A 10368-nucleotide genomic window follows, 5' to 3' on the forward strand; every position below is an offset into this window, starting at 1 on the left:
TTTTTTTTTTTTTTTTGGTTTTTTTTCATACCAGCTCTTGATCAATGAAAATTCTCCTACTCTATCACCTTATAGCTGAATGGTGTTCAATAAACATATACATTCGCACAGATTGGTACTATATTGGTTACTGAGTGCTCTCCAAACTCAGATACCTTTGATATAGCGCAGAAATCCTATTAGCCTTCTCCAGTGGACTCCCTCTTCCAGCATATATTGGAAAACCTCTTTCAGATCTTCTTGCTTCAAAACTCTGACTCTGTCAGTAGGCAACAAATAGGCATGTTTTCACCTTGGAGAGCAAATAAGAATGTAAAACTTAAATCCAATCCACTGCTGCGTAATTTTTGGATGCAATGCTTATTTTATCTCTGTCCTTCATTTTGACAATCTCTTTTCTTCATTTCTATAGCCAGTCTTTTCACCATTGCTCCAGATCTGGAATTTTCTAAATGGCTCCAGTATATTGTTTTTAGAGCAGGATGGCTTGGAACCTGTCTTTCTCCGGTGCATGGGTGGATAGATTGCTAGGGTCAAAGGACAGAGTTGTTTCATTAGGGTGATGATGAGAATTGTAATGTGCTGGCCAAGAAAACACACTCACCTGTCTTTGCAGATAAATCTTATCAATTGCTGCACAATGAAAAGATAAAAATAATGCACTCAAAAGAGTCAAACTCTATCACCTCTTAATAGCATTTTTTTTTACTTGATTGCTAGGAACTTGCTCTTTTGACAAACAAGTGAAAACTCTAGGCCCCTCTGCCTGACAGAGAAGTAGTTCTACAGGGGCGTGCTTCATCTCTCTCTCCATTCTGAACCTACAGATTGCACATCCTACCTAGAATGCAAAGAAACAAAACTCTCCACGGATACCTGGACCAAATCGAAATGTTCAGACACAAAACTATTTCAAGATTTTATTCCAGGGTGTTAGGCAAGGGAAGAAACTCAACATTTTCAAATAAAAGAAAGTGGTTATCCCCTGGGCCAATTTGGCAACTTGAATATGAACAATGAGAAAGAGCTGGAAACTCAGATATGAAGACTCAGATGAGCATAGAGGAAGAAATAGTTTTAAAATATCAAAAGAGACTTTTGTGGTGCTGCTTATTTAGTTTTAAACGTATCCATCTTTATTGAAAACCTTAGTTTTCTACTCCTTTGTTTCAAGTCTGGGAACTCAAGGTGGGGCCGTAACTGCTGCTAACCCTTTTTGAGGGGACACCTGTGGCAACTCAGATACCTTTGATATAGCGCAGAAATCCTATTAGCCTTCTCTGCTTGGCTGACAGAGGATCATTACAGATTTATTTTTTTCATTGTTCTTCAGAGTTATGAGGCAATCCACGTGCTCTCGGCATCAGAAAAGTCCCTCAGAAACCGAACACAGCAGGTGCGAGTTTCCTGCTGCCCCAACCCTGGCCCCCACATGCAGGTTTCGGAGGATGCATGAGCGACCCCTTAGGGCAAAAGAAGCCGCAGCTGCACCTAGCCTCTTTGATTGGTTGTCTTCCCTAATTTCTTCACCTAATAGAATCTTTCCTCAGTTCAGGCCTTCTAGGTCCGAAGTTAAAGACAACGACGATGCCTAGTGCTCCATGTAGCAGCCAATTTCTTGTCCTTAATGGTGCCACTTAATAGAAGCCTGAAATAGCCCTCCCCCACCTCCTTTTCAGATCTCCTCATTTATTTATTCAAGCTGCCCACATTTGTCTTCAAACTATCCCCATCATTCTCGTGAGACATTCCGCATATCCTCTTATGAATCAGCATCTCTGTGTCTTTCAGTTTCATAACTAAGAAGTTATGAAAACAAGCAGATCAATTTTCTGCTTTTCAGCAGTGCTTTTCCCTTCGCCCTGGTGCCATAGTAAGTTTTGCATCACTGGGATGAAATTCCCAGGAAAATCATTTTCTAGAAGTGAAGGTTTACTGTGGCTTCCGGTGTTGGAGGCTGCAGTCTGTGGTAGGGCAGCTCCGTCGCTTGGACCTGGCGTGAGGCAGAAACAAGACAGTCGAGGAGCGGGACTGCCTGCTGCACGACAGCCGGGAGGCAGAGGCTGAGGACAGGCGCTGGCACATCTCTGCTTCTGTGGTTGCACCACCCAGGGCCCCAGCATGCTGGATGGTGCTGGAGCCGCTATGCAGGCTTGGTGTCCCACGATGTTTACTGTCCCTCCTGCCAAGTGTCTCAGGAAACAACCCCTGCAGTTTCACCCAGAAGTATGCCTAGATATTTCTCAATTCAAGTCAACACTCTAACATTCAGAAATGGCAGCGGCAACGTTTGCATGTTTTCTTGAACGTCTAGCCTTTTTTTTTCTTAGTGTTTTGCCATCTAAACTTTCCTACTTAGTTCCAAGTATTGCAATTCCTGCTGGTCATGGTGGCACATGCCTATGATCCCAGCCCTTGGGAGGCTGAGGCAGGAGGATCACCACCAGTTCGGGGCAACCTGAACTGTATAGCAAGATCCTGTCTCAAAAAAAGATAAAAGAAAGAAAGAAATTCCTCAATGTTTGTTTCAGATTTTCACAACTCTTTCGCGATGCACTCTTTAAAATATCGTCTTTCAGGTCTGTTGCTTCAGACCTGTCTCTAGGATAAGAATTCTGAGAGTTCTGAGTTTCCTTCTGAATTCAGGGCCTATATTCATCTAACTACGTATGTTATTACTTGGATGGCTCAACAGTAATTAGACTTCCTACACTGGAATTGAGTCTATAGCATTCTTTCCATACTTTTATATCTTCAAGGGTTTTTTTGTAGGGCAAAGAAATATAATGAAAACAAAATTTACATGCAGAATTTGTGATAAAACGTTTTGCTTCATTGTGATGAACTAATTATTTGTATTTATTTTAATGGAGTGCAATGTGATGTTTTGATCTGTATACATCATAAAAAGATTAAAATAAAACTAACACATACACATATGGATATAATTTGTCCAACTTATTGTTTTGTGTGAGAAAGTTGAAAATCAATTTAAAAATTTTGGAAATACATAAAAAAAGCATCGCCTTTGGCCCCAGTCATCACAAAGTACGACAGATCATGCAAACATATTTCTCCTGTCTTACTAAAACTTTCTATTTTTGGTCATCATCTTGCCTTCTCCATTAATCTCCTTCTTTCCTCTAGTAATCCCCTCCCTCCTCTCTGTTTCTCTGATACTGGTTTTCTTTACATTTCAGATGGAAGTGAAGTCCCACAATTGTTCTTCTGTCCTTGGCTTATTCTAATTACCATGACTCTCTCCTGTTATCCATAATGTCACGAAGCTCAGAATTTCTTTCTCTTTAATTATATATATTTCACAATCAACTATGTAATATACATGTGTACACATGTGTGTGTTTTATTTAATCTATTTTTATGAATCTCCATCAGTCAGGGTTCTATTAGAGATACGGATATAACACAGATGTATGAACCTACAAGAAATTCCAGATGGGCTTACGACGGTCAGCCACAGAGTCGGATGAGGAAGCGTGCAGAGGGCGTCTGCACACTGGACCCTGAAGGATTCAGTCCGAGGTCTGGAGCCCACAGCAGCGCTCCGTGCAAGTCCGCATCAGGAGGCCGATGGATCTGGGATGGAAGGCTGACGAGTCTACACCAGATCCAAAGGAGAAGCCAAGAGTGTGCACTGGAGCCAGGAGATGATGGCGAAGACTAGAGCTCCTCCGAGGAAGAATGGAACCCTCATCCTTCCTCACTGAATTGCTGAGCCGATTTAGTTCCGCTCCTAGCTCCTCAAGTTGACACCATCAGTCAACCACTACACTATTCATGTAGATCAAAATATCACATTGAACTCCATCAGAATAAAAAATAATTATTTACTTAACATATAATAAAATTTTTATCACAAATTCTAAGTGCAATGTTTTATAGTTAAATAAATATATGACACTTTATTCATCCTTTCATCCATTAATGCATTTTTAGCTCACTTCTGTATCATGATTATTTTGATGAAATAAGCTTAAAATTGTGGATTTATCTTTAATGCAAGAATTTCAATGTCTTTAGATCAATCCTTCCAAGTGGGATTTTGTAGTTAATCCATTTTTGACAAAGGTGTCACCACTGCACAATGAGGCTGGGTCAGTCCTTTCAATAAGTTATACTGACAGGAATAGATATCCACATGTACAAAAAGAAAACTTGACACTTATCTCACACCATATTAAAAATTAATGAAAATGAATAAAAGATTACATACAAAACCGGAAAATGTGAAGTTACTAGAAAAAAAAATAAACATGGAAAAACTCCTTAATATAGGTCTAGGACATTGCTTGTTGGCTAGAACTCCAGATACTGAGGCAACAAAAGCAAAAGTGGGCAGTGAAAGCCTGCAGTAAACTAAAGCTCCTGCACAGAAAAGAAACAGTCAACTCAGGAAAGAAACAAAGCACATACTGGGAGAAAATAGTTGCAAACCAGACATCAGGTAAGAGCCTAATATCCAAAATGCACAATGAGCTAAAACAGCTCTATACAAATATTAGAAAAATAATTTTTAAAAAGACAAAAGACGGGGCAGCTATTTCACACAAGAAAATGTGAATGGTCCCCAGTTACACAGAGACTGAGAAGTGAGACCTAAAACCACAATGGGGAGTTACTTCACTCCTGTTAGTGAGTAATTAACAGAAAGAAGAGATCGGATGAGGGTTAGTGAGGATGGGAGGTAAGGGCCTTCTTGTACTCTGTGGGTGGTAAAGGATATTAGTAATCATATTGGAAAGTCTTAGAGACAGACCTCAAACTAGAAATAAATAACACTAAAAATTTTTTTCCAAAGAAAAATATATAGAGAAATAAATTTGAGTGTCAGTGGTCACATTTCAACAAAGTGGGATAGCCACTATTAGTGTAAATTATTCTATATAGGTGAATGAAAGGAAATTTGATTTTATTTATAATATATTATTATTGCAATGTTAGTTTGAAAAATAACCTTAAATGCTTACATCATCAGACAAACTTCAAATTATTCGTATATGCCAGTGTGTGGACAGAATTTTAATTTTGGAAACAATTCTTTTCATGAGACTCATTATTGAAGAATACAATGCAGTATTTTAAAAATTCATATTGTGATGTCATACCGTGCCATTTTTTAGAATGTAATTTTAATGAACATAGTAAATGAAAAGTTGTCATAATTTTGGTATCATTTTTATGCTTCTTGAACAGGATCATAGTAATAATATAATCTCTACTACTACGATTAAGGATGATGCTCCATGAGTTTCAATTAAGCAAATTAACCTGTGGATTGCCCTTAGAAAAAGTACTTAAGAATTTTATGCCACCCTTCCAATTGCTGACACCACCCAGAGGCGTGAGATCATTCTTGGGGCCTTCTCATCACACCTAAAGTGAGAGGGAAGTGGAAGCACGATGAACGTCAGGCTCGGTGTCAGTGCTGAGCTGGGTGAGGGCGGTCGGAGCTGCGCAGCCCTAATGAATGCCTGCTGCTGAACATCTCTGTGTTTAAGAAGGAAACCAAGAAAATCCCTGCAGAGGAAAGAAAATGAAATTTTCGCTGTCAAATCGCAAAGTTTTAATGTACGCACTTTACGCTAACACGAGACAATGAAAAACGCAGCGACAAGGCTTTTAATCAAATGCTCCCGTGTATGTCTTGCTTGTGAGTAATTAACAGAAATAAATGAGTGGAATTTTTAAATTTTTTTTTTTAATGTCTGATGCAAACACGACAGTCGAGTCACGCTTCAGTTTCGTGCTCGGATTTTAGCTGGGGCTGGCCTATTAAGCTGCTAATCCATCTACCATCCTGAAGGCCTCTGCAGAGGCTGCCCGCGAAGAACAGAGCGCGATCCTGCCCGCCCTGCGGCAGCCAGCGCTGCGCCCACCGCGGCCTGCAGGCCGGCTGCTGTTGCTAGGTGCCCAAACGCCGCCGCTTGCCTTTTTAGAAAGTGATAGCGTTTTCTCTCCCCGCTAAGATGACAAAACTGCAATTAGAGATTAATCAAAAGCCACATTAGCGCCACCGTTGCCCGCAGTCCGACTCTTGTTGCCCACCAGCACTTAAGTGCGTCTGCTTGGATCCGGCAGTTCTCCGGAGATTTAGAAATTTATTGTCGTATTTACATGAACAGCTGCCGTGCAAGTGGCCGAGTCATAAAGGACCAGCTCGAGAGGGCCCATGTGATTAACCGCTCTGTCTTCGTTCTATTTACTTTTAAAATGAGGCTTCATTTAAAGAGATTACATAACATTGTATAACCAGTCTGGTTTTTCGCTCTCAGATTTTGTTCCTTTACATTTAAGCATTGCACCAACTCTTGGGTGATTTATATGGAATCAATTCAGATAATAAAGGGGAAAGAGATGCTGATTGAAAGCAAGAGAAATTTGAATCACAGTTATTCTGGGGATGGGATAGTGGTATTTATTAACAGCATGTAAAAGTTCCTTGCTGTCATTACTTTCAAAAGAAAAATAACATAGAATCTATATTTATTTAAAATTCACTGCTTTTCCTATAGTTTTTTAAATATCTTTTTTGATGCAAAACATCCTCCCTTTCTAGTATTAACATACATTTTCTTTTATAAAATATGTAACCATGAATTCACATTAATCAAAAGCACTTTCTTGTAAAATCTAATATTTTAGAGGACATCTGTGATTTAAAGCATTATTATTACAACAAATAAAGTGTCAAGATAAGAAAGTTGAAAAATTTTACACTAATATTTGAACAATTCTAAGTATTGAATGACTCAGCCTTTTTCTTTAATTACGGGCTTCTCTTAAAACCTGAAGCAGCATTAAATATAATATTTTTATTCTCAGTTGTTCCATAAAACATAAACAGTTACAGGTAAAAATCATTAGAAAAATGTGTTCTTAAATAAGTATATTTTATAAAATTATGCACACATTACACAAATACCCACGTTTAAATACATTCGTAAGATGCATATTTTTATATTTAAAATAAATATATTTTAATGCTATTTTAATTCTTGTCATTTGAAGCAGAATTTCAGACTAGTTGCAACTTATTCTAATACTACTAAAACTATTGTCGTTGACATTTCCACAGTCTTTGGTCATATTGCAACGTTATTCCAAAATAAGTGGAAATTTTCTTCTCAGATTTTTACATGATAGCACTACATTTTGATTATGGTATACTCTTAGACACGTGATTTTTCCATTTGAGGGAATATCAGAAAAATTCAAATATTTAAAAAATGTCAAGTACATGATATTTTACTTATCCTTCCTAAAAACAAGACATTGAAAACTAAGGTTATTATTGGTAACATTTATAGAACTATTTCACATATGTATTTGAATAAACATATTCAGATAAAAGTCTGGAACTGTCCTAAAATATACCAGGTGCAGAGGAGCGGATGTGTGAAACCATATCAAAGTTTACTTCAGTTTCATTTTTGCCCTACCACAGCAAACTGTCTACTAGACAACATTATTTCCTTACAAAAAGAAGGTAAAATAGAACAGACACCAAAGAACATGCTCCTCTGTTATGAGAGCCACTCAGAAACTGGCTGAGGGCTAACGGCTTTGCCCCGTTCTCTCTACTCACGCGTGCACCAGGTACACGTCTCCTTGCACAGCCATCAACGATCGCACTGATCATTAATACACATTTTGCCGCTAGACAGCCCTGACACCAGGTGTTGACTGATCATTTTTGTGTATTGCATTACCATTGCATGTTACCTGCAAACCATGCTGTTTTTTCAAGAAATATTTTAAACAGTTTTTACCACGCTGTTTTTGAAAACATATATTTTAAGATGTAGATCACTGTAAAAAAATGAAAACACCATTAGCCAGCATGTTATTGAAATAAAGCATAACAAACTATAAAAGAATAATTAAGTTTTTCTTCACTCTAATATGATTTTTATAATTGAAAATATGGTTATCACTAAGAGTTTTTCAATTATATTTAAAAAAACCCACACAGTATATCCCAGTTATTTGCTTGTATGCAAATGGTAAGCTGAGAGCAAAAATTTATTTTGTGTAACATGATACTCATATGAAAAGCATTTCAGGGCATGAAGTAGGAAGCGCTTTTATACCTAATTGCCGAACTTGTTTTCACCATTGCGTCATTTATTCTCTAGGCTATTGAAAAATATCAATAATAAAAATACAACTTGCTATTTCTTCTTGCCAGAAAAAACATAACATAGGCATTAAAATCTGAGACGTGTCCCTGAGCCTTGGACAAATGAATTCCAATTATTAGATCAACTGAGAGTGAGTATCCTCTTCAATTTTGATGTAACCACTTTGTTAAATGTGCATTTGAATCATATCCTGAGCCATATATTTGTTGGTTAGTTACTGTTACAAAAACAATACCCAACGGCTGCTATGACTCCGTGCGCTATTGTGAGTCTCTCAGGAGCAAACGCACACTGGCAGGAGCGCCATTCTGTCACGTTTTTGTTGTACAACCCCACACAGATTTTACCCTTTCAGTTTCTCTATTTGGAATGATGGAGAAAGTAAGATCTACTGTGTGCGAGAGATTGGAGATTTATGTCATTCGGAAGATGTGAAATACTTATAACGCATTGCATGGATGATTGCCGCAAATATAAATTTAAATAAATCAGTCGAACACCAAGGTGCAGAGAGAAGCCAGGCTGTGTCTTCGCCTCCGTCCCACAGCTGCCTTATTAGCAGCATCTTACCTGGACACACTGCTAGCACACTCTCGTGCGAAGCGTGCGCGTTTGTTTACACACAATTCAAATCAACAAGTAGCTTTCTTTGATCTATTCCTTGTCTCTTTGTTTCCTTCTATTTACCCAGAACTTACTAAAGTCAAAATGAAAATCATTTTAATATCACTGAGTTTTCAAAATAATTTTAACAGATCAAATTTAATTAGTGGATGTATTATTTACTTAATTACTTGCTCATTTTGGTGGTTATGTTGCTCAGTATGTTATCAAAAGAAAACTATTATAATAAGCTTTCTACTTTATTTCTACTTACCAGGCCCTTAGAAATGAACTTTAGCAAATGTTTTTAGGGGGAAAAAGTGAAAGTTCTATTTTGCCAAATTGGCTTCCCCGAAGGCCAAGAATTTATACTTCTCCGGGGATATTATGGCATTCCTTAGATTATGTTATTACTTAGTTTTGACAGTGTAAAAATCTTCCTGTTTTTATTAGCCATTTGCTTTTGCTCCTTTCTGGATAATATGGGCAGTTGTTTTGTTTATCTGTTTTTGCTTGTTTCCCTATTATGGAGTTAGTGACTATTTACTTTTCTTCAAGTTTTATTTATCTGGCGCAGGGTCTCTCGATGCAGCTCAGCCTCGTAGTGATCCTCCTGTCTCAGCCTCCCCAGTGCGGGGATAACAGGTGTGCACCGCCATGTCTGGTTTCAGTGGCCGGCACAGTGCGGGGCCAGCACGACATGCGGTACCAAAGGTCGAACCCTAGACACTGTGCTTGCCAGGAGGGTGCTTAGACCACCGAACTATCTCCCCGGCTGCTGGAGTTAGTGACTTAATCACCTTGAAGGTCAGGTTATATAGTATTCTTTGCAGAAGTCATCTCTCACTTTTTCATTTGCCTTGTACATTTGGATCAAAATCATTGGTATATAACATTGAGGATTATACTTATATCTACAAAACTTTCTGTCTGTGAATTCCACCGTGGCTCCATGCACCTAGAGGTTTGTTCAACAGTCCTTCATAGTTTGATAATCACCTGTTAAGTCTTCAATTCTTACAGGTAATCGCATCACATCTGTACATTTCTTCTAGCTATGCAAAAGTCTAGCCTTTTGTTCTTGAGCAGTTAAGCCAGTGCTTTTCAGACTATTTGAGGATTAGGCATTGACTTCACTGATTTTTTATATACTACTTTAGTCATAGTAAAGCATTACATATCCTTAAATCTATTTTGGACTTATCAGTATTCTAATGAAAATCCTAATCTTGGGACATGCATATACTGTGTAGTTTTTCTAAAATTATTTTAGCTATTTGGTCTCACTCTTTCAAATATCTCATCAGTTCTCATACAAGTTCTATTGAATTTTTTGCAATTGTACTAGAATCAAAACACAATTTAGAAAAAGTTATCTACTTTTCCATACTTATATCTCCTAGCAAATACCATAATGTGTCTAATTTTTCTAGCTAATCATTTTATGCCACGCTGGGGGCCTACTGGTTAGCTCAGTTGTTTAAGCTCCTGCTCCTGCAAACGCAGTCAGGCACAATATACTGCGGTTCGAGCCCCAGCTCCACATGCCTTACCAGACCCCCCCCCCTCTTAAGGCAGCCTGAGCCAGCCAAAAAAAAAAAAA

General features: G+C 38.1%; 1 long non-coding RNA gene across 1 annotated transcript in view; it reads left to right on the forward strand.

The window, feature by feature from the left end:
- LOC111813964 overlaps positions 1-10368 on the forward strand; it is a 20721-nt gene that overhangs the window by 6537 nt on the left and 3816 nt on the right. Inside the window, exon 2 of the long non-coding RNA XR_002819072.1 lies at positions 1875-1877. This is a non-coding gene — a long non-coding RNA (uncharacterized LOC111813964). The remainder of the gene's footprint in view (positions 1-1874; positions 1878-10368) is intronic.

This window comes from Octodon degus, unplaced genomic scaffold (assembly GCF_000260255.1).
Source record: "Octodon degus isolate 3935 unplaced genomic scaffold, OctDeg1.0 scaffold00248, whole genome shotgun sequence".
Lineage (NCBI taxonomy): Eukaryota > Metazoa > Chordata > Mammalia > Rodentia > Octodontidae > Octodon > Octodon degus.